This window comes from Phascolarctos cinereus, unplaced genomic scaffold (assembly GCF_003287225.1).
Source record: "Phascolarctos cinereus isolate Bilbo 61053 unplaced genomic scaffold, phaCin_HiC Scaffold_2;HRSCAF=192, whole genome shotgun sequence".
Lineage (NCBI taxonomy): Eukaryota > Metazoa > Chordata > Mammalia > Diprotodontia > Phascolarctidae > Phascolarctos > Phascolarctos cinereus.
The window spans coordinates 233,791,976-233,815,323 of NW_027555625.1; the positions used below are offsets into that span (position 1 = coordinate 233,791,976).

Sequence of the window (23,348 nt, forward strand, 5' to 3'; positions counted from 1 at the left end):
GGCAACAATTTTTAAGAAATAAATTAATGGATAAATGTAAATCCCATATTTAAGTTGCTAGGCATAGGATAGAAGCCCTGGCTTGGCAGTAATTGATATGAAAAAGAATTGAGAGGATAAGTTGACTATAATACATACATATATGTATATACATACATACATACATACATATATATGTATATACATACATATATATATATATATCAAGAGAGAGAGAGAGAGGGGGAGGGAGGGAGGGAGGAGGGGGAGGGAGGGAGGGAGGGAGAGAGGGAAAAAAGAGAGTGAGAGAGAATGAGCAAACAATGCAATAAAATGACTTTAAAACTCACAAACAAAACCTGACTCAATCCCATGCTGCACTAGTAGAAGTTTAATGTTCAGATCATGTGCCACCTTCAGAAGCTGTGGCCTCTATGAAGCCTGCCATGATCTCCCCAGTTGTTAGCACTCTCTCTCTCTCTTCAAATTACCTTCCATTTACTGATCGGTTTCCATGCTGTATCCCCCTACCGGACTGTTAAGTGCCTTGAGAGCAGAGACTGACTTTGAATCTCTCACATCTACTAAAATGCCTCACATATTGGAAGTACTTAATATATATTATTGAACTAAGTTGAAAAGACGTCATCGTTATTCTATTCTCTGCATTGGGGAGACCATAACTGAAACATTGTTCTCTTTTCTGAGCACTACGTTTGACAAAGGTCAAAGACAAAGTAGAGAATTATTCAGGGAATGGCAGTATGGTGAAAGGGGTGGAAACCATATCATATGAAGAAAGGAAGCTCAGGGAGGGACATGGTTACTGCCTTTAAACATCTGCAGGACAATAACATAAAAGATAGAGAAGACTTATTAGCAATATGGCACTCCATATTGTAGTATGACCAATGGATGGAACGTATTTGGAGGCAATATAAGAAATAGATTTTTAACAAAAGATCCAACAACAGCTGCCCGTAATGAGTCCTGTCATCAGGCTTGTGAGCAAAGATTGAATGACCACCTATTAGGGATTCTATACAAAAGATTGCTGAACAATGTGGGAGGGCAGATTGTCAGAGGTGTCAAGTTCACAGCCTGGGGCCAAAAGTGGCCTACAAAATTCCCAAGCGGGACCCAAACTAGATTAAATGTAATTGAGAAATGTTTAACAAAATAAATAAAAATACAATACCACATAGATAATGCTCATTTGTGGGTTTGTAGGTCAATATGTGGCCAGCTGGGATAAATTCTGTTTGAGTTTGACATCACTGGACTAGATAATCCAAATCTAAGGACTAGAAAGGCACATTGGCAGGTATTTAATAGAGCTGATAGTTCATGACTGTAGATGGGTTGAGTCTCATCATCCAAGGTCAAGTCACCTCTTATCCATGATGTTGTGCCACCAAAAAAAAGTCTATTTAACTGGGTTCCCCTCAATGCCAGAATTGCTGGCAACATTCAGCATCACCTTCTTCTTTTCAGCATTGCTCCCCAGGAAGTACCACTTGCCTGTGGTCAAGGATACGATTCATTTCCCTTACTCCTTAACAGCATGCCTTTTGGTCAAGGGAGTCAATCTTCTCTGACAAACTGACAGAAGATTCACGTGCCTGGGCAGCAAGAGCAGGAACAGAAGCAGGCAGAAATTAGATTTGGCAATGCTTCTGCTGGATTTACCAGTTAGCCCTAACATCCCAAAGGACCAGTCAGGGTTGTGAATGAACAGAGGGGATTCCAGGACTTTAATAAGGAGCATTTACTTTGGAACCTTCATTGAGTGGCTGCAGGTTAGACCTAGTCCCCTATAAATACACTCACTTTAAAAGATTCAGTCCTAATGAAAACAGCTTTTCTTCCTTCCAACCCTCTCATCCTCCCTACCCCCTCTGAACAGCATTGGGCTCTGGCCAGAGAAAACAAGTGCCTCTAAAGATTGGAAAGCAGTAGTCACTTCAGGGACCTCTTTGTAGTCAGCCACTGCAGCAAGGAATTCGAGAGCTAGCTTTTGCAAGCTTCTTGACACTAGCCAGTGGATCTTGAGAACGCTGAGGGGAAGAGGGTTGATTAGAAGGAACTGACCCACCCATCCAGGATATTAAGGAGAAATTGCCACTTGTGCCAATATTCTCTGCCATCCTTATCTACTTTGTGTAGCTCTTCTGCTCCCAGCCCTGAAGTTTCTTCTAGGGTCTAGGATATCTACATTCTCCATTTGGGAAAAAAATAAACAAACAACTGCTACTCTGCATCATCCAAGCTACGCTGATACATTCCTTTCTTCTCTATTCTTCTTAACTGCTCTCCCTGCCACAAAGACTATTCTGATTAACTTGAAATGAGGAGGAAATGACCCCTCAACAATTTACGCATGTCAGTGTATGTATTGATCACCCATTCAGTGAATGGCATTACATGTTCCCAAGTACTAAGGGTTGGAAATCATTACCTTTTCCCTGGTCAAGTTATATATGTATATACATACATACACACACACACACACACACACACACACACACACACATACATATATACATATATATACCTATATGTATATGTGTGTGTGTGTGTATGTGTGGGTGTGTGTATACATACACACACACACATACATATATACATATATATACCTATATGTATATGTGTGTGTGTGTGTGTGTGTGTATGTGTGGGTGTGTGTATACATACTTGGGGCAGTTAGGTGGTACAGTGGATAGAGTGCTGGGCTTGGAGTCAGGAAGACTCATCTTCATGAGTTCAAATCTGTCTTAAGACACTTACTATTTGTGTGACCCTGAGCAAGTCATTTAATCCTGTTTGCCTCAGTTTCCTCATTTATAAAATTAACTGGAGAAGGAAATGGCAAACCACTCCAGTATTTTGCCAAGAAAACCCCAAATGGGGTCACAAAGAATCAGACATGAAAAATGACCAACAACAAAAATATATGCTTGAGTGTGTGTGTGTGTGTGTGTGTATGCTTTATATATATATATATACATATACATATACATATACATAGAGAGAGAGAGAGAGAGAGAGAGAGAGAGAGAGAGAGAGAGAGAGAGAGAAGAGAGAGAGAGAGAGAGAGAAACAGTGTGGTGTGGTGCAGAGATATCAAAAACATAGCAGACTAGCCACATGGGGACCACAAAACTCTTGATTGCAGCCCAACCCAGATTAAAAATGTAATAAAATAAATGAAAATACAATTAAATACAATTTAAAATATAATAAACCTAGATACTGTTGATTTGTCATTTCTAAGTCAACATGTAGCCCACAGGGATCCTCTTGTGTTGTTTAGTGGCCCCTGGTTCTATTCAGGTTTGATACTGCCGCCATAGTGGATAAAAAGGTAGCTCCAATGTCAGGAAGGTCTCAGTTCACATATATACACTAGCTATGTATCCCCCAGCATGTCCCAAGCCCTTGTGCTCTAATATACTCTTTAATAAGTTACAGAGAAGATGCTGACCTGCTAGTAGAGGGAGTTTCCTCATCTGGGAATTCCCTACAATAATGAAACCCCAGGTCCATCCTGTCTCTATCCCTATAGACTTTCACCCTTTGAGAACTGGGGATATGGTTGATGCAGGTCACATCTCAACCTCTCCATGACTTAAGAGACAGACTTCACAAATTGCCAAAAAATGGCTGAAAAAAAATCATCACTTAGTGATCAACTTAGTGTTGATCACTGTAGTAGTCTTTAGCTACACTGGCTAGCTGGTTCAGACAGCAGGCCTACTGGTGTCCATCATTGGGTCTACACCTGAAGCCTTTCCAGCTTCATCCTGGGATGCTCCAAATATATTAATTCTGCTGTGTCGTCTTGGAAAACCCAGAATCATTTCTATACTCTGATGAGGCAATGGAAGCAGGACTAGATGACTGGTAAGAGAACTCCCTCCACCAATGCAGACCATAGACCATTTATGACTTAGTTAGCAAGTCTAGGAAGCATCCTGAAATACTTTGAGTTTAATAGACTTGCCCAGCATGCCACAGCTACTAAGTGTCAGAGGCAATATCTGAACCCAGACTTTCCTCACTCCAAGTCCAGTATTATCTCCACTATGCCAGACTACCTCCATATAAATGTGTATGTGTATGTATGTGTGTGTGTGCATATATATATATATATACACACACACATATATATGCATACATACACACACACATACATATACATACATATTTGTGAAGTGCTTTGTTATCACTTTTAAACAGATAAGGAAACTGAGGCAAACAGTAGTAAAATGACTTATGTAGAGTAACTCAGCCAGTAAATGCCTGAGGCTAGATTTGAACTCTGTTCTTCCTGAATGTAGAGCCAGCATTCCATCTACTGTGCCACCTAGCTGCTTTGTATCTCTAAGACTGAGCACAGTGCCTTGGTCTAAGTAGGTATTTAATAAATGTTTGTTGGATTCTTTTTGCGTGAACCTCCAATTGCTTCTCTACAGTGTTGTTAAAACAGCAGTATAACCTGGACAGAAAATCAAAGATGATGAGATATTTGTCCATCATCCATAAAACCCAACAGACAAAGACTCCAAAATGTCACCATGGAGACTCAAAGATCCCATCATGAGCCACTAAATAAACCTCGTGCACAGAGCTATAGCTGACCTGAAACATCAATGTCTGATCTATCCCCAGCAATAAGAAATGGACTCAAAGTCAGTCAATCACCATGGACATCACAAAACATCAAACTATGTCTGAAGGCTAGAGACATGGGGTCTGTTCTTCACAGGCTGCCTGTGGAGGCTGATCCCATACGAGTGGCCTGGTGCCCAGGACAAGTCAATATTTTCTTCTAAATAGTCATCACCAAACTGACTTCTGCTCTTTGAACACCCAGATTCTATTGAATGGAAACATTCTGCAGCTCAGGCAATAACCTTATGCTTAAATACCAGGGAGTAGGCTCCATCAGCCTCAGTCACCACTAGACTTTCTGGGCTGCCAACATCCAATACAAATTTTACTTCATCACTGTTTACTTCTTTTTTAACCTCTGCCTGTGAATGTCTCATAAGTTTTCTGACAGTTGAGGCTAGTAGTAAATGCTATTCAAATTTAAAAAACAATCAGTGAAAGGAAAACAAATCTCTGAGTTTGTGGTGTGTGTGTGTGTGTGTGTGTGTGTGTGAGAGAGAGAGAGAGAGAGAGAGAGAGAGAGAGAGAGAGAAGAGAGAGAGAGAGAGAGAGAGAAGAGAGAGAGAGAGAAGAAGAAGAAGAAGAAGAAAGAAGAAGAAGAAGCTAGCTTGTATATAATCAAATACCTCACTGCTCAGGAAAACGCCATACAGAATCCACTTCTGGGCCCTCACCAGGGGCAAGGAGATGAAAGCAATATGTCCCCTGCCCTTTTCTGTCTTTATTTTACAGGCTAAAATGTCAAATCTCCCATCACTGCTAATCAGGTCCTTTTCTGAATGGAAATTTATAGTGTTTGGGTTTTTTTTTTAATCAAGTAAGACATCAGAATTTTTATCTCTTCGGTGGAACTGAGCAGGGGGCCCTTTTTGTCTCAAAAACAAAAACACCAAAAGCTTATTGCAATTAGATACGAATGTGTGCTCCTGAGGAGGGAGGCAGCTGTGCTATAATGGGAAGCTCCCTGGCTTTGAGAGTCAGAAGGCCTGGATTTACAGAATCCCAGTTCTACTGCCATCACAATTGTTGTGCGGTCTTAGGTAAGTCATTTATCTCTAAGCCACCATTCCTTCAACTGCAAAAAAAGGATAATAATATACCCAACCCAGTAAAACCTGTCCTATCTCACAAGATGATTCTAAGGATCAAATGAGATATTATGCATAATGTATTTTTTACACTTAAAGAAAGCAGTTCAAATCAATTCATAAGCACTTAGCAAGTGCCTACTATAAGCCATGCATGGTGCTAGTCACTAGGGATACAATGACAAAAATTAACTAGTCCCTGCCCTCAAAGAGTTTACATTCTATACAAACACAAAAATGTCAGTATTTTTATTACTGATCCACCAGCAGAAAAATCTGGATCAGTATCAGGTCATCTTCCTCTGTCTTTTACAAAATCCTTTACCATTAAAGGCTGCAAGAATGACTAATGATTACCCCTCCCTCCAGAAATGCAAGCTATGAAAGAAGATGAGATTAATTTAAAGTCTGGCCACAGTTACAGCTTACTTAATATTCTGTTTGCAAATAAACAAAAGTTCTAACGGAAAATGAAACCAGAGGGGCAGCTAGGTGGCTCAGTGCATAGAGCTCCAGTCTTGGAGTCAGGAGGACCTGAGTTCAAATGTGACCTCAGACACTTGACACTTACTAGCTGTGTGACCCTGGGGCAGGTCACTTAACCCCAACTGCCTCACTAAAAAGCAAAAAAAAAAAAATGAAACCAGAAAACAGCCTTCCCAATTTCAGACAACATATAAAGTTGACTAAATGAATAAATAAACTGCCTGTGTCTTTCATGGATGGGCCATGAGATTGATGCACACCATCAAAAGCTGGTCTTCCCTTCTCATTATAATGTACATCGATGCCTTGTTTGGGTCCAGATGGACTACATGGCCTGTGAGCCATCCAACTCTTGAGATCCTGGCATTCTATCATCTGTTTCAACCCCTTCCTTCCCTTGCATTCTCTGACAGAGCCAATGTTCCTCCTGTGCTCCCCACATTGTTCAAAAGGTTTTAAGAGGGTGTAATGAAAAGAAAACACAAATCAAGTCTTCAGAATAGAACCCACCCCAAACATGTCTAACAGTTGAATTCCTAATAAAGACTGGTGATGAGTAAGCCTTTGGGACAGGGAAGAGAAGAAATTCATTCCCATTAAGCTTACTAAAGGAAAAATGGAAATTTTCATCATCTGTAAAATTAAGCATTAACACCCCCCACATACACACACACACACACACTTATACATACACACCACACTGAAACCACCCACATGCACATGTGATTTTCAACACTTCTGGTACTGCCTTGGCCAACTATAATTTACAGTCCCTGCTGCTGACTCAGAGGTGAAAACCCTCCATACAACGTGGCTGCCTAGTTAGGAAAGATTCAATTCCTAACCCTCTTTAAACTCTTGAGGTGGCCAGGGTTTGATGGCAATGTTCAGGAAGGTGCTTAAAAAACAAGCTTCCTGTGATTATGGCCACTTTTAAGACTGACATTTGTACATTAGTCTGGGGCTACTGCCCAGTGATGGTATCTCTCATTCTTCCTACACAGTTTTTGAAAAATGCCCACCAGGCTGCCATCGCAGCTGGGCCCATTACCTTTTCTGAATAGACATTCTCAATTTTTTTTGGTTTCTTTTACATTTCTCAAGCTATCTGCAGCCTCTTCTAATCATTGAGGCCCATTCCCCTCTCAGCAAACACCAGCATGCACAATCCTAAATTTAACAGTTAACTTTCTGCAACTCATAGGCTCCCAAAGAGTACATGATAGTCAATATATGAGGGGACAGCCTCAAAGAGGCACCCCTGTGGCCTCACTTTCACTATTTTCTGGCATGCTACAATGATGGGTCCAGACTGGGTACACAACTTCAGGAGATACAGTCTAACATTTAAAAGCAAACATTTATTTGAGCTAGGTGGTACAGTGGATGGAACACTGGGTTTGGAATCAGGAAGACTCATCTTCCTTAGTTCAAATCTGGCCTCAGACACTTACTAGGAAAGTCACATGACCCTTTCTGCCTCAGTATTCTCAACTGTAAAATGATCTGGAGAAGAGAATGGCAGACTACTCCAGTATCTTTGCCAAGAAAACCGCAAAAGGGGTCACACGCAGTCAGATGTGACTAATAAACTAAACAATCACAACAAATTTATGAGAGAAGAATTTCATAGGATGGAACAAATTCCTTTTCCCTCTCCTGATTTCCCCATCAGTGTTCCACCCACGTCCCCTGAAATTTCTTTGCATTTATTTAGTTTAAAATTTGTGTACATGTCATTTCCTACAGTAGAGCATAAGCTCCTTGAGGGCATGTTTTGTTTCATTTTTATTTTGTCATTATAACCCCAGCATCTAGCACTCAGCTAGCACTTAAATACTTAATTGAACTGAATTGAACCCATGCTTTGGTGAACAAATACAGCATTATTTATAATGAATATTAAGCATACCCCTTAGCTAACAATGGGTATTAATGATAACCATTATTTCATTGGAAAATCTATTGCCCAAACTTGCACCTTAACGTGACATGGAAAGGTCAGGTGGAAAGGCTGGTGTATTGGAGTGTTGTGGGAGACGAAATGTGAGTACTTTTACAAGGTTTTTCTTGGCAAAGGGAGACAAAGTTTTAACTTTTGCTCCTAAATTTTTTGTACCCTCCTAGATGAGAAGAAAAAAAAATCAGGTTCATTAGTCAATCAATCAAAATACTATTTGTGTGTCCAGCACTATACTAGGTATTACAGGGTTTATAGGAAAAAAATTTTTAAAAAGTCCCTGTCCTCAAAGAGTCTACTAACTAGTTTCAGAGAAACGACTGGCACATACAGAATCATTTAGAGAACAAGACAAGGAAATATAGAATTAAAAGCTAAAGTTGTATAGAAATTTCAAGAATGAGGAAATCAGCATGTGCTAGGATAGTTTTGGAAAGCTTTTTGGAGAAAGTGGGACTCGAGGTGGGATTTGAAACAGGGACAACTTTTGGAAGAATAAAGATAAGTTGAGAAAGCATATTTAGGCAGGGGCATATATGTGAATAAGGACAAAGTAAAAAATAAACAAGGTTTCTGAGATCAATAACCCCTCCTCCCTGCCCCCCCAAAAAAAAACCAAAAACAGCCTGAAGGGAGAAAAGGTTTGGCATTCATGGTGAGATGACTTGTGGAGGTCTAGAATGCCAGACTTGATATGATACATATTCAGGTCATTATTTCATAAAGTTACATGTTGAGGTTGAAATTTTGAAATTGAAATTTTCAAATTTCAGTTGAATTTTATCAGTTTTATTGGATGATAAATGTAGAGTGGGAAAGGATCATAAGACCATAAGGTCATAGATACAGAACTGTCAGGGACTTTATTGATCAACCCTCTCATTTCATAAATGAGAAACTGAGGACCACAGAAATTAAGTGATCTGTTCAGAGCCACCTAAGCTATAAGTGATTGAGTCAGGATTTGAACCTGGGTCCTCTGAATGCAACCAGTACTCTTTATACCACACACCAATGCTTCCTCATGAATGAGGCGGAATGGAAAGCTTAAGTAAACTATCCAATATCATACAACAAAGCACAACCTGAGACTAAACGTGAAACTTCAAGCTGGATTTCAAGCTCTTAAACCCCACCAGTGCCACCACCAAGTCAGGACTTCCCTAAAACAGAGCTCAGTGACTAAAGGAATGCCTGGTGGATTCTTATTGGAGAATCCTCTGCCAAGAAGCAGCTATCTAAGGGGGATGAGATTGGGGCTTTGAGACACTGCTTGTAAACACATCTTGATTGATTGCGAACACTACTTATTTCCAAGTGCTGCCTGCTCACTGAAATAAGCTGGTATTTCTCGATAGACTACATCCCCCAGACTAATACCATTGATTTGGCATTTCTCCACAGGCCTGCCAGGAAATTAATAGGCCCAATGAGACTGGATGCCCTTCTACTGCTCTGGGCTAAGATTAAATAGAGGGCTTCGTCTCTAGAGCAGATGTTCTGACAGACTTCCCCGGTGCTAACTTAACAGGGAAAATTAAGCCAACACACAAAGAGGCCCTTCCAAGCCTTACTCATAGGAGAAAAGAGAGGAGCCAAATTCTCTGGGCAAATGGCTTAGTTCTGAAGCAAGCACTCTTTAAGCAATGACCGTAATGCTGAACTTGTCTTAACAGTGTTTAGTTTTAACTTTATTACTGGGCTAACTCAAGAGGATGATCAGTCAGTAGGAAATGGGACGTGGAAGTGTGAGGGTCTAGCTAACAGGCCCACAAGCTGAAGGCCGGTCTGTCACTATCACAAGCAGCCAATCTGGTTGATTTAATAGTGTCTCCTCACAAGTAATTCTTCCCTGCAGAGGGAAGCATACAGGAAACACTTTACTCTGTCTCACTTCAGGATACAGCGTCAAGCAGTAAGCCCTGATGAGAGATCTGATTGTGTCAGCACTCACTGTCGAAAGGAGTAAGTTTTCAGAAGAATGAAACCCTATCCCCAACCTACTCAAGTAGTGATCATACCACCAAACTCGAGGCAGACTAGGAGGAAATCAAAGCGTCACTTTGTATTAGGAAACCAAGCATGATCTTCTGCAGCAACTTGTAAGTACTTCAGAAAAAATTATCCAAATAAAGGTTTTGTTGAATTAGTTGCTGTCTCTGTGTTAATCTTGAGCCTGTGCTCATTATATCAAGATTGCTAACTGGCAGAAAAATTGGCTTTTATAGCTGGCTTAATGGGAATGCTCAGCTGCAAAGGAATCAGATGTGTCTATGTCTAGGGTACCCTTAGTTTCTTCAGATTCTCCAGGGATAGAAATATCAAGGTTCTCAATTTTTTTACCTATCTTGAGAAGTAAGTTTATTGAATTACAGAAATAAGAAAACTCATGACTAAAGGACAATTGCTTTTTCGAACAGACATAAAGACATAAAGATTACCATGGATTTTCTATGCCACCTCAGCTGAATTATTTTTTCCTTGAAGTTTTATACGGAGAAGAATAGCCATACATGCAAAAGAAGACAACTGAAGTCAGTCGGTTCCAACTCTGTCACTAGTCAGTTGTGAGACTTTGAACGATTCCCTGCCCTTCTCTGGTTTATAATTTCCTCCTTTTAAAACTGAAATTTTGAACTAAATGACTTCTAAGATCACTTGCAGCTCTAATGTTAAATGAGTGTCTATGGTTCTAAATTGACTGAGAAAGAAAACTCAAAGACGTGAATGTTAGGTGGGCAGTAGGACTTCATCTATATTCCAAGGAGCTAACTAAACTACCACTGCCCAATTCTCATGCATAGACCTTATACATTAATGTTCCAAGGATTCATGATTTCACTGGTATGGGTCATCCCTCTGTGGACACTGGCCATACCTCTCTGCCTTATTAGATGGTCTTCATGGGTTCCAGTAGCAACCTTCTGGAAATGATTCTTTCTATGAGTTAGCTAAGCTGGTCCTCATATGAAAAATACAGAGTCCTGTCACTATGCAAAACCTTGTCAGTCTTTACTATCATAGTCTTAAAGAACCCACAGTTACCTCCATGACCCAGTGAGGCATCAGTTCAAGTGCAAAAAGCAGATTTTTTAATTTCCAGGGACCAAGTTTCTATTGCCTCCTTTAAAACACAGCATAAGAAACTAAAGAGATCCAGTCACACTGGAAATATTCAATAATGGAGGGACATTAAGGGCAAGAGAGAAAAAAGGCAGGTATAAGTGAAATGCATGAACAAACCAAACCTTATTTTAGAGAGATTTCATAGCCTGATTCCCATTCAACCTTTAGATTGCTAACTTTATATATTTGGTTTATATCTAGGCCTGGAAATGGTCAAGAAGTGAGATGGGGGGGGATCAAAATCTATGAAGTAAGGAGGTTGGACCAGATGGATCAAAAAATACATGACAACTAACTTAAATTTTTTTGGATCATAGATCTAGAGCTGAAAAAGACATTAGAAGCTCTCTAATTCATTTTTTAGATGAGGGAACTGAGGTCCAACAAAGTTACAGATGGCTTGCCCTGGGTCATAGAGGTAATAAGCCTCAATGGTAGGATTTGAACCCAGGTCCTGTGACTCTACAACCACCATTCTTTACCACTGTACCATTAATTTAAAACTTGTTCTACTTGGCCCCAGGGGACAGAACCAGGAGCAGAGGGTAGAAGTCTCAAAGAGGCAAAATTAGGTTTGATGACCAGAAAAATATCTGAACCATTAGAACTGTTCATAATTGGAATAAGCTGCCTCCAGAGGTGATGGGTTCCTCCCAAATAGGAGGTCTTCAAGGAGACAGCAAATGACCACTTGTTGTATGGGAGATTTATTTTCAGATGAGTTGCACCGGATGTCAGCTGAGGTCTTGACTAGCTCTCCAATTCTACGATACTCCGATAACCCACTTTCTGATTAGTTAATCTTGTATAACAGAAAAACAACAACGACAATATATGTTTATGGAAAAGTTTTAGACTAAGTTATACTCCCATGGAACCAGAGAATCATAGCTGTTAGAGCTGGAATAGACCTTCTATATCCATCTGGTCCAACCTCCTTACTTCATAGATGAGGAAAGGGAGGTTAACTGCATGGCCTAAAGTGACACATCAATCTATTGGTGTAGCTTCAAAACAGAATTCAAGTCATTGAGTACAATCAAGATGCCTCCTTTGTAAGGATCTTCTAAAATCTTAAGAGAGGTTGAAGTTTAGATTAATTCAGCACAGTTCCCCACCCCCTAAACTGGGCAATTTTTGACATAAGAATATTGGAATAGAGTCTTGCTTTAAGGACTTGGATCTGAAATATGGGCTTTCTTTTGGATACAGTCTTCTAGTCACATTCAATCATGCCTGAATGGTGGGCTGGAGGCCAGCACTTTCATTTCACTGAGGACTTGAGTCACCAAGGTCAAAGTTCTTGGAGGTAAAAGGCCAGTAGATTAGTCACACATCCAGCCCAACCCCAAATCTGACATTTTACAAAGGGATGAAACAAATTTATATGATCACATATGGATCCTATTGACAAAGAGGACTCCATCTTGGTTGAAAGGAAACAAACACAGTAGTGGAGTAGTGAAACAGGAGGGAGTGGATTGTTATTCTAACAGAGCTCCAACTTATCCAGCATGCCAACTCATGGAAAAATACTTAATTTAGAAAAGAAAAAAAGTATATGTATTTGTGTTTATTAAACAAAGGCTCCACTCAAAATAAAACCTTTGGGAACCTCCAAGTAATAAAATGACTCACATCAGGATGCTATGACTAAGTGGGAGGATAGGGAATTCCACTACCCACGCCAGACTCAAAAATGATCAATTTGCTTTCAGCAGGTGATGGGAGCCTCTGCCTTTTGTTTGTTCCAAGAAAATCCATCTTTTTTTTAAAAAATGCTCTTTAAATAATTAAGTTTCAAAGCTGAATAATCAAGAACAGACTAGCTTCCACCACGAGCCCCAAAGTCAGCAGTGAGCCAGTGGGTCTTGGCTGGTGAGGGCTGCCTGTGTTAATGAGGATTTACCAGCTGTAAAATTCCAAAACCTTGTGTCATACGGGGAAACCTTCCAAAACACTGGATTCCACCCTGTCTCAGTGAGTCTTGAAGAGCTATGGCAACTTGGTTTCCGCAACCACATCACTTTTATTTTTGTGTCCCTAGATTTTTTCCTGTTTTGCAATGTTTTGCTGGGATCCCCCAAGTTAGCTTGAGGTTTAAGTGTACCGTGTCCAGCCACCGACTGAAGTTCAAGAACACTGTGGACATTACAACTTGAACCCCAGCTGAAAATCTGGACATGTAATTTTTTTACTTCTCTTTTCAGTATCTGGTAAGATTATATAATTATACCTGTTTGTATAAAGCTTCAGTGGTGGGATTTGAACCCAGGTCCCTTGGATCCATAGCCAACACTCTTGCTACTCTACTATTAATTAAACTTGCTCCGTTTGGCCCCAGAGGGGCTGTTTTTGCTTTGGTTTGTTTTCTTGTGGGAATAGGATGAGATTTAAAATGCAGAAGCAAACCAGTAAGTAAGATGTCACTCATCTCAGGGAGACGGCAGCCTTCCTTGAAATCATCATCCCACCCAACTCTTGTGTTTTCTCCTATTCTCAAACTTGATATCTTGCCTGAATTTAAGTGCCAGTTCTATTTTAGTCCCCAACTATAAAAAAAGATTCTTTAGTTGGTGGTACAGATTACAAAACATAAGGGTATAAGATTAGCTCAAAAGGTTGTCACCTTGACTTAATGTAAGAACCAGATGGGATTTCCCCTCCTAGGAAAACTTGATCTGTTCCACTACACCCCGCCCCCACCCCCACCTTTCAGTGGTCAAACTGTCCATGGAGAAGGGGGTGGGAATGAATGCTGGAAAAAAGCAGCAAGGAGGCAATTTGCCCTGCAGAAGACAGATCAAATATAGGATGTTTGTCTCCAAAGCCAAAAGAGCAGACAGCCTATGAAAAGTCATTCAAACTCCCAGCTTCAGAAGTGGTAAGTGGCCAGCCACCCCACCCTGGAGTGTCCCCATGGTATTATCCAGGTTCAGGAAAATTGGAGAACCCCTTGGTTTTAGATTATTATCTACCCAGGAATACAGTGAATCATTAATCCCTAAGTGTTCTCTTTAGATAGATATGATAGAACATGGAAACCTAACCCAAGAGACCCTTGTGACACACCATGCAATAAACTTTCCTATGTCATCCAGAGCTCCACTGAAGTCGTCTTTCCATATCTCCTCATGGCATGGAAGTGACCCCAGATTTTCAAAGTCTGTGCCAGCAGAATGTAAACTCTGGTGAGTCCTTTCCAACAGAAAAAGCTCTGCATGTGGACTTAGTAGGACTAACACATCTAAATAAGAGCAGAAGACAAATCAGCAGGTGATGAATTTGTTTTTAACCATCGTGACACATTAAGATTGCCTACTAAAGTCTAGAGGAACCAGAATAACTCTATCTTATTTTTAAAGGATGAAATTAATACCATCAAAAAGTAGCTTAGATCCAACAGCAAAGGGAATAGTGGTTTGAAAGGATTTGGCCAAGAACTATTAAAATCTTAATATCCAAAATTTATAAGGAATGTATAGAACTTTGTAACACTCCCAGACATTCCCCAAAAGATAAGTGGTCAAAGGATTTAAATAAATAATTGTCAAAAGAAGAATTGCCAATAACAAATGACCATACGAAAACGTTTCAAATCCCTGATGTCAAGAGAAAACAAAATTAAGACTACTTTGATATTTAATTACAGCTTTCAAATTGACCAAGATGATGAAGAACGGGAATAGACAATGTTAGAAGAGACATGGAAATATAGGCACAGTAATAGATAGATAGAATAGATAGAATTTTGACAAGGTCCAACCATTCTGAACATAAATTTGGAATTATGAAAGAAAAGGGCCTAAACTATCCATCTTATTTGGCCCGGTAAACTTGTTACTTAGGGCCTCAAGGAAGCCATAGGTCCAATATATAGCAAAATAGTAATTCTAGGACTTTTGTGGTAGTGAAGAACTGGCAACAAAATGGATACCTGTCAACTAGGGAATGAAAAAAGTATCATATATTAATGTAATGGAATATAGTACAAAATGATGGACATAAGGAATTTTTAAAAATTGAGGAGATGTGTGTGAACTAATGCAGAGCCAAAAAAAAGCAAACCTGAAAGAACAATCTCTACTATGACCCCAGTGATGAAATGAAAATATCGTTTAAAAAAAGTTGAAGTCTGAGGAATTGAAAAAGTCAATGAAGAGCCCAGAGAAAAGATGAAGAAACATCCTCCCTCCTCTTGGCAAAGAAGCAGGGATTGCCAGGACAGAATGTTGTATGTATTGTCAGATTCAGTCACTGAAATTGATGTTTTCTTAGAAAGCCAGGTGCTATTATTATCCTCACTTTACAGATGGGGAAACTGAAACAAACAGAAGGTAAGTGACTTGCCCAGGATCACACAGCTAGTAAGCGTCTCAGGCATTCTATCCACTGCACCAACTAACTTACATCTGAACAAAGAAAAAAAAGGGTTTCAGAACCATAACAATGATTTATACTAATAGGAACCCCAGCACTTTCAGCACAATAATCTGTAAGGTGAGCAGGACAAGAAGTATTGTTATACACATTTTAGAGATGAGGAAAGTAAGGCTCCATATGGTAAAAGACTCACCCGCAGCCACATAACTGGTGGTAGGCAAAAGGGGAGTGAGAAGTCAGCTCTCCTGACTAGTAAGTATTCTTTCCACTCAGTCCATGGTCTTAGGTTTGAGACCCTCCCAGGCTAACGAGTCCTAAACTTAAGCTCAGTAAAGTCTTTCTTCCCTTTCCCTACTCCTTTTCAATGGCTCTTGACTTCATTGATGCCCATGATACTTAATACCAATAAGACAGATATCATGTCCAAGCAATATTGGTCAGCAGAGATCCATTCCCACTATGCAAAGAGGAAGCAGCCCATTTCATAACACTTTTCATATCAGTGACTTCCCAGCATTGAATTCAGTTAATTCTGTAACTAATGTTAGCAGGTAGAAACAGAAGTGGCACAATCTTTCTTTAAGTGTCTCGTCTCTATTTGGCTTTGAGTCCCATGTACCATGTGCCAGACCCACTCAGACCCACCATTTCTATGTTTCTGGTATTATTATTGTTGTTGAAAATGATGAAGACAATGGGGCAGCTAGGTGGCTCAGTAGATAGAGCACCGGTCCTGGAGTGAGAAGTACCTGAGTTCAAATGCAGCCTCAGATTGCTGTGTGACTTTGGGCAAGTCATTTAACCCTGACTGCTTTCAAAAAAAAAAAAAGAAAATGATGATGATGGTGGTAGGTGGCACCAAGTAATAGAGATCTGCGCTTGGAGCCAAGAAGAACTAAATTCAAGTTTTTATCTAAAACAACTGGCTGTATGACATTAGAGAACCTTTTTAATTTCATTGTGCCTCAGTTTCCTCATCTGTAAAGTGAGAGGGTCGGACTTTATGGCACTAGTTGCATATATCTTCATATGTAAAATGGGGATACTAAAAGCACCAACCTCACAGGGTTATTGGGAGGATCAACTGAGTTAACACATGTAAAGCATTTTGCAAACCTTAAATGTTGTACAAATGTTAACTATTATTACCTTTACAATGCTACGAAATAGGTGCTATAATTATCTCCATTTTACAGATGAGGAAACTGAGGTTGAGAGAGGTTAAATAGCATACCCAAGTTCATATAATTGCTAAATGTCCAAGGCAGGATTCAGACTTAGTTCTTCATGACCTGAGTAGTAGCTACCACAGCTAAGCAAGAGTAGGGCAGACTGTATTTTACAGAATGATCATGTTCAATAGCAGTAGCCTTATCACAGACTAGGGGATACACCAATTCTTCAAATGGTGTTGCTTCAGGAAAAAAGTCCCCAGTATTTTTTGCTTGTAAATGAAGTGTCTTGGATAAGAAAGGCATGGCCAGCTCTCGACATGCACCAGCTTACTTTGTGAATTATGTTCTGAAGATTGTCTTGCTGATATGAATATAGATACACTATGAGTTCCATTTGGTTGCTGTGTTAGCAGTCAGGAAAAAGGAAGAACCCAAAGCCACAACATCGTAAGATATCATCACCTTCAAGCAACTGTAGTAATTCTGGCACGAGATAATGAGACCTGCACCATGGTGATGGTAATGACAATGGAGACAGAAGGGCAAATCTAAAAGCTAACTGACATTCCATGGAATCACAGGCTTTAGAGCTGAAGGGAGTTTGGAGATCATGAGGCTGATTCCTTCATTTTACTGACAAGGAGTTCTGGAGAAGACAGGTGACTTGCCCAGTTCACACAGGTACTAATTGGCAGAGCCAAGATTGGAATCCAGGTCTTTTGACTCCAAATCCAGTCCTTTGTCAAGTTTACCATGCTGACCTATCAATCCTTATTCTTTTCAAATATATGAAGTGTAGAAAAGGGAGTGGACATTTCCCTTGGAACAAGAAGGCAAAACTCAGATCAACAACAAAAACAAACAAACAAACCAACCCCAAATACTGGAAGACAGACTTTGGCTTAATGTAAGGGAGAAATTCTTCATCCATCCTACCCCAAACGTGTCCCATTCCAGCTCTACCCCCACCTTGTCACTGAGCCCTCTAGAATTCCAAAACTCCCTTTCATTCTTGATCACTTTCTCTTACACTCATTCCACCTACTTGTTCTCAGCAGACTCAGCTTCCCTAGCTGATCCTACATCCCTAGTAATTCTCTCCTGCATGAGATGTTCTTTCTCTCACATCCTTCAACACACTAATTCTAGGCAGGGAGTGCAATATCCTTCCTTCCAGAATCTCCCTTTGCCCTCATTATTCAACATCCTCTTCTCCCTTGAAGTTCACTTGAAGAAATTTTTTTCATTTACACAGATCATGGTGGTTGTTTCTCTGTTTTCCTGTCTCATTTTCTTCCTCTCCTCTCAAATCCCTGCCCTTATATCAAAGGATTTCTATATTCATTTTCTCTTTCAAACATCCTAACCTCCTACTACCTCATTCTCCTCAAATCCCATGACTTGCTCCTCTATTCCACCTCAGCCATATATACACAAGGACGGTTACACCCTTAATCTCAATGTTATCCACAAATGTTCCTGTTCCTTCATCAAAAATTCTTACTTTCCTTTGTCTGACCATAACCTCTTAGCATTCAATCTCTCCCATGCTACACCCTTCCTAAATGTATTCTTTATTTTCATCCTGATCTCCAATACCTCAAACCCTTTAATATTTTCTCCAGTCATTATCCCTGCTCTGACTTCACTTTCCTTCATTCACCTACTTTCAAATTCCTCCCTTTCCCTATCACTGCTCATCCCTTGCCAAGACCCTGAATTACTCCCACCATCTACTTCCATTCATACTCGCATGGAATGGAAATGAAAGAAATAATACAACTATACTGGTTGGGTAGCCTACAAATTTTTGTTATCTCACATTCACTAGGCCTTCACTACATCAAGGCAATCTTTTTTTTCCTCCCTAATTGATTCCCTGACTCCCTACTGAAAGTATCCAAACCTTGTCTTTTCTCCTCAAACTTTTCCATGTTCAACCCCCTTTTACTCTCTCAACTGAGGACCTCAGCTATTACTTTGTTAAGAAAACAGAAGAGCCCCTTCTCTTCTTACAACCCTTTGATCCTCCACTCTCTTCTCATTTCCTCCAGTCTCTGATAATGAAGTGATCCTTCTTCTTGCCCTTGATCCTATCCCTCTCTTCTCCAGCAGATGGCTAGATCAATCCATCCCCTCTAATCTTCAGTCTCTCCCTATCTACTGGTTCTCTCCTTACCACCTTCAGGCATACTAAAGTCTCCCCATCCTTAAAAAGCCTTCACTAGATCTTACCATCCCCTTAAACTATTATATCATAGCTCTCCTTCTTTTCTCAGTCAAACTCTTATTAAAAAAAAATGTTGACTATTCTTGTTACCTCTGTTTCCTCTCCTCTCACTCCTCAACCCTTTGCAGATTGGCTCCATACCTTACCTTTCCAATGCAATTTCTCTTAGTTGCCAAATCTTTTGGTATTTTCTCTATGCTCATCCTTCTTGGCTCCTGCTCCTTTTGACATTCTTGCCTTTCCCCCCATTACTGGCTATTCTCCTCTCGAGGTTTTTGTGATAGTCATATCTCCTGGTTATCCTCCTGACTTGTCTGACAACTCTTAGATTCATTTGCTGACTCATCATCCAGATCAGGCCCTGTAAATTGAATGTTGCCTCAAAATTCTGTTCAGGTCCTCTTCTCTTTATATACTCTAAGTCTTGGTGACTTCATCTGCTCCTAGGGGTTGAATTATTATTTCAATGAAGATGATTCACAGGCATATATATTATGTAAGACATGGTCTCTGCCTTCTTGGAAGTTATTGTCCTTTAAGGTAATGAGGCATAAATACAGAAGACTATAATGCAAGATATTACATGACCAGCACAACAGAGAGGGGCAGAACCAAACACTATGTTAATTATGAAAGAGAAGACAATTATCAACCTGGGCAATCAAGAAAGGCTTCATGAAGGGAGAGCATAAAAATAAACAGGGATTCCACAAACAAAGAGGGCCAGAGAGGATATCCCAAGTAAAGGAAACTGAAGGAATAAAGGCATAAATGCCAGAGGGCACAAGGACCAGAGTAGCCCATTTTTTGCTAAAGCATAGAGTGCACAAAGGGGGAAAAATATGACAACCGCTAGAACATAGGATGGTACCAGATTATGGAAGGTCTTGAACGCGAGGGAAAGGAGTGTGAACTTTACTTGGTAGGCAATAATGAGTCATTAAAAATCTTTGGGGAGAAGGGCAGCATGACTAGATCTGTGCATAAGGAAGATTATGCTGGCAGCAGCACAAAGGATGGATTAAAGTTGGGAGGCGAGGAGAAGACTGTTTTAGTGACAATTCAATGATTGTAATTGAGTCCTCAGCTCAGTATCCTAGGTTGGCACTCACTGTACTGTCTGCCTTAGAAGGTTCCAGCTCACTGCAGTGGGCACATGGAAAGGATTAAGGGTGCTATTAAACAGAAGAAAATCAACAGAAGCCTCTGGGGTGAGGTTGGCCGCTTATGCCTGTGCTGCCTCTTTATTGACTGCTGCTCAACAGCGGATTTGATATTGTCATTTTTCAAAGATTGGAATGCTGCCTCAGTGGAAGGGGAGTTCCCTAATCCTTTTATGTGGCAGTCACTCCAACGCATACGTGCTGTTTCATGTTGTGCATGCTGGCTCTGTTACACATGTGTCACTGTGCCACTACAGGGCCAATTCCCTGCATTCCCTTTGAAGCCAAATAGTAACTAGTCTAGATTTCCAGAAACGGCTCGAGTCTCATCCCAGAATGTTAGTGTTGCTTGAAGCCCAGGACTAAGGTTTTCAGTCTCTCTAGCTGCAATGATGTCAGGATTCTGTTTGGAATGCTCTGTCCCAGAGTCAGGAACTTAATTCAGTTATTGACTTCATGGTTTTAGAATCGACGAGACAGGCCTTGGCATGGACTCAGGCTCATCCATAACTGTAGCAGCTGCAAGGCTCATGAGGCACACTGACTGTAACATACTAGTCTCAATACTAACTGCATCAGGTAAAAACTAGAAATATCTTTTAAAGCTAAGAAAAGAGAAGCACAGAAAACCTAACAGATGACCAGAAAAAGATCCCTGAAATCCTAAACCAAATCTCACAATTAGCCTTTATTAAGCTCCTACCATGTACACTATGTCTGGTGCTGGGTGTATAAAGACCAAAATGGCAAACTGAAAGTCTTGACTTCAAGGAACTTGGTTGGTTAGTTATTGTCCTTCATCTTTGAAGAGGACCAAAATGACATCACTATGTTAGTCAAGTTACCACGTATCCCATTGTGGCTGATCAGACCAATACTAGCTTGGAACACTTTACTACAGGTCAGACACAAGTAGTCCATGTGAACATTTGGGGCAGATTCTCTAAATTTGTGCATCTCACGTTTCTTTTGAGCTACTTCAATTCTGCTTTGCTCGTAGAGCACAGCACCTTCTCTGATGAGGGCACGCCATGCTGGGCTGTCCTGTGCCAGTGTCTCCCATGTCATGCAATCAATTCCAAAGCTCTTCAGAAAGACCTTGAGGGTGTGCTTAAGCCAAGAAGCATGCAGGTAGTCAAGACACTTAACATTCTATCAGGGGAGATATGCCCACATGTAAGAATACAGCAAATAGACACAAATAAGTAATTTTGTCAAGGAGTGCCCTCCATGAAACTTTCCCTGATCCTCAAATCCCTTCTGAGCTATAAGTGAGCTTCTCACTACTATGAAGAACCATAGAACTTTGTTCATATCTCCATCACACCTATATTCTATTTTGTATGATTATAATAATAATGTCTGGCATTTACGTAGTTCTTTAAGGCTTAAGGTTTCAAAGCACTTGGTGTGCATTACCTCATTTGAGCCTCACAACAATCTTAGTGAAGTAGATAACACAGGTATTTTTATTTCCATTCTACTGGTGAGGAAACAGAGGTAGAGGTTAAGAGGCTCACCATAGCCATACCCCTAGACAATCTCACTGCTGTGATTCAGAACCAGGTTTCCCCTGATTCCAAGTGCCTCTTAATTATTGTTTTTGTATGCATTTTATCCTCCTAACTATACTCTAAGCTCTTGACCTGGGATGCAGTGGATGACCCTGGCATCTTTGATGTCTGATCATGCTCTAAGCACTGCTTCAGCCACCTTCATGGTCCCTGAAATAAATTATTCTCATCTGCTCTTTCCACCAGGGGAATTCTTTACATGCTTTACCCACTCAGTGAGTTTGAGGCCTATCAGTTAGCCTCAACCTGGTTTAGTCTGTCTGCTGAGATGGTTATATGGGGTGTGGCCTCTGTGCATGCTACAGCTTCTTGGAGCCACAGGTGAAAGTTGGGTGACAGGTGGACACCAACGGTAAATGAACAGCCCCAAAAAGGTCTTGGTAGTTCTCACAACAGAGGTGCTAGTCCCCCTTGAACACCCCATTCACTCCTATATTAATTCCTTTATATCCCTTCAGTGCCTTTCTAAAGAGGAGAATGTTTGGAAAAAATGGAAAAGAACATTGATGGTATTATTCAATGTGACTGAGAAAACATCAACAACTACTGGTTTGTGTTCCTGCTTTCTCAGTTCTATAAAATATTTATGGAAATGATCTATGCTCATATCAAGGACATTCTTGATGGAAGTATTAAGAAAGAAACAAGCAGTCTATCACAGACCTTTTCCTTCAGTATACTACATAATAACAACAACAACAATAATAGAAACATATCCAGCATCTGTATGCTTTAAAGTTTGCACGGTGCTTTACAAATATTGTCTTATTTGCTCCTCAAAACAACCCTGTAAGGTAGGTGCTATTATTGTCCTTATTTTATATTTTACAGATGAAACTGAGATAAGCAGAGGTTAAGTGATTTGTCCAAGGTCACACAGTTAGAAAGTGTCAGAGGCCAGATTTGAACTCAGATCTTCCTGACTCCAGGTCCAGTGCTCTCCCTACTTTACCACATCTTTACAGTCATGCAACTGAGAGATGAAAACCCTACAAGATCTTGCCGTAACTATTCTTGTTAATTATAAAAAGGGATCTGAATACATGGGATAAAAGATAACCTTAAAGCTTCTCTTCAAACAAGATGTTTCCCATGAATACATTAAGATCCTACAAGATTCCTCAAATGAGACAAAAACAGAGATAACTATGTTCAACGAACCTCTGTTTATAAATATTGAGCAAGACAAGAACAAGGAGACATATCTGCCAAAGGAGTTTGCCACTATAAAGAGTGTTGTCTTATGAAGAGCCCAAATGGAAAAGTGTCTTTACAGGGAAGCACTCTTCCATTCTAACACTTCACACTATAAATCAGTGGTGTCAAACCATGGGCCAAGAGTTTGACACCTTTGATATAAATGATGAGATTCCCAACATATTTGTGAATGATGTTGTATTGATCACAATAATCTTTCAGATACTACAAGGGCTCCTCAGTGAGATGCATGGCCTCTCAAAAGAAAAAGGCTAATGAAGCACATGAGAAAAATCAAGTGGAATGAGGAACA

The 23,348-nt window shown here is 40.2% G+C and overlaps 1 protein-coding gene across 10 annotated transcripts in view; it reads right to left on the reverse strand.

Annotated features, from left to right (window-relative positions):
- The window catches only part of NFATC2 (nuclear factor of activated T cells 2), a 273,083-nt gene that overhangs the window by 148,367 nt on the left and 101,368 nt on the right, over positions 1-23,348 (reverse strand). The window lies entirely within an intron of this gene.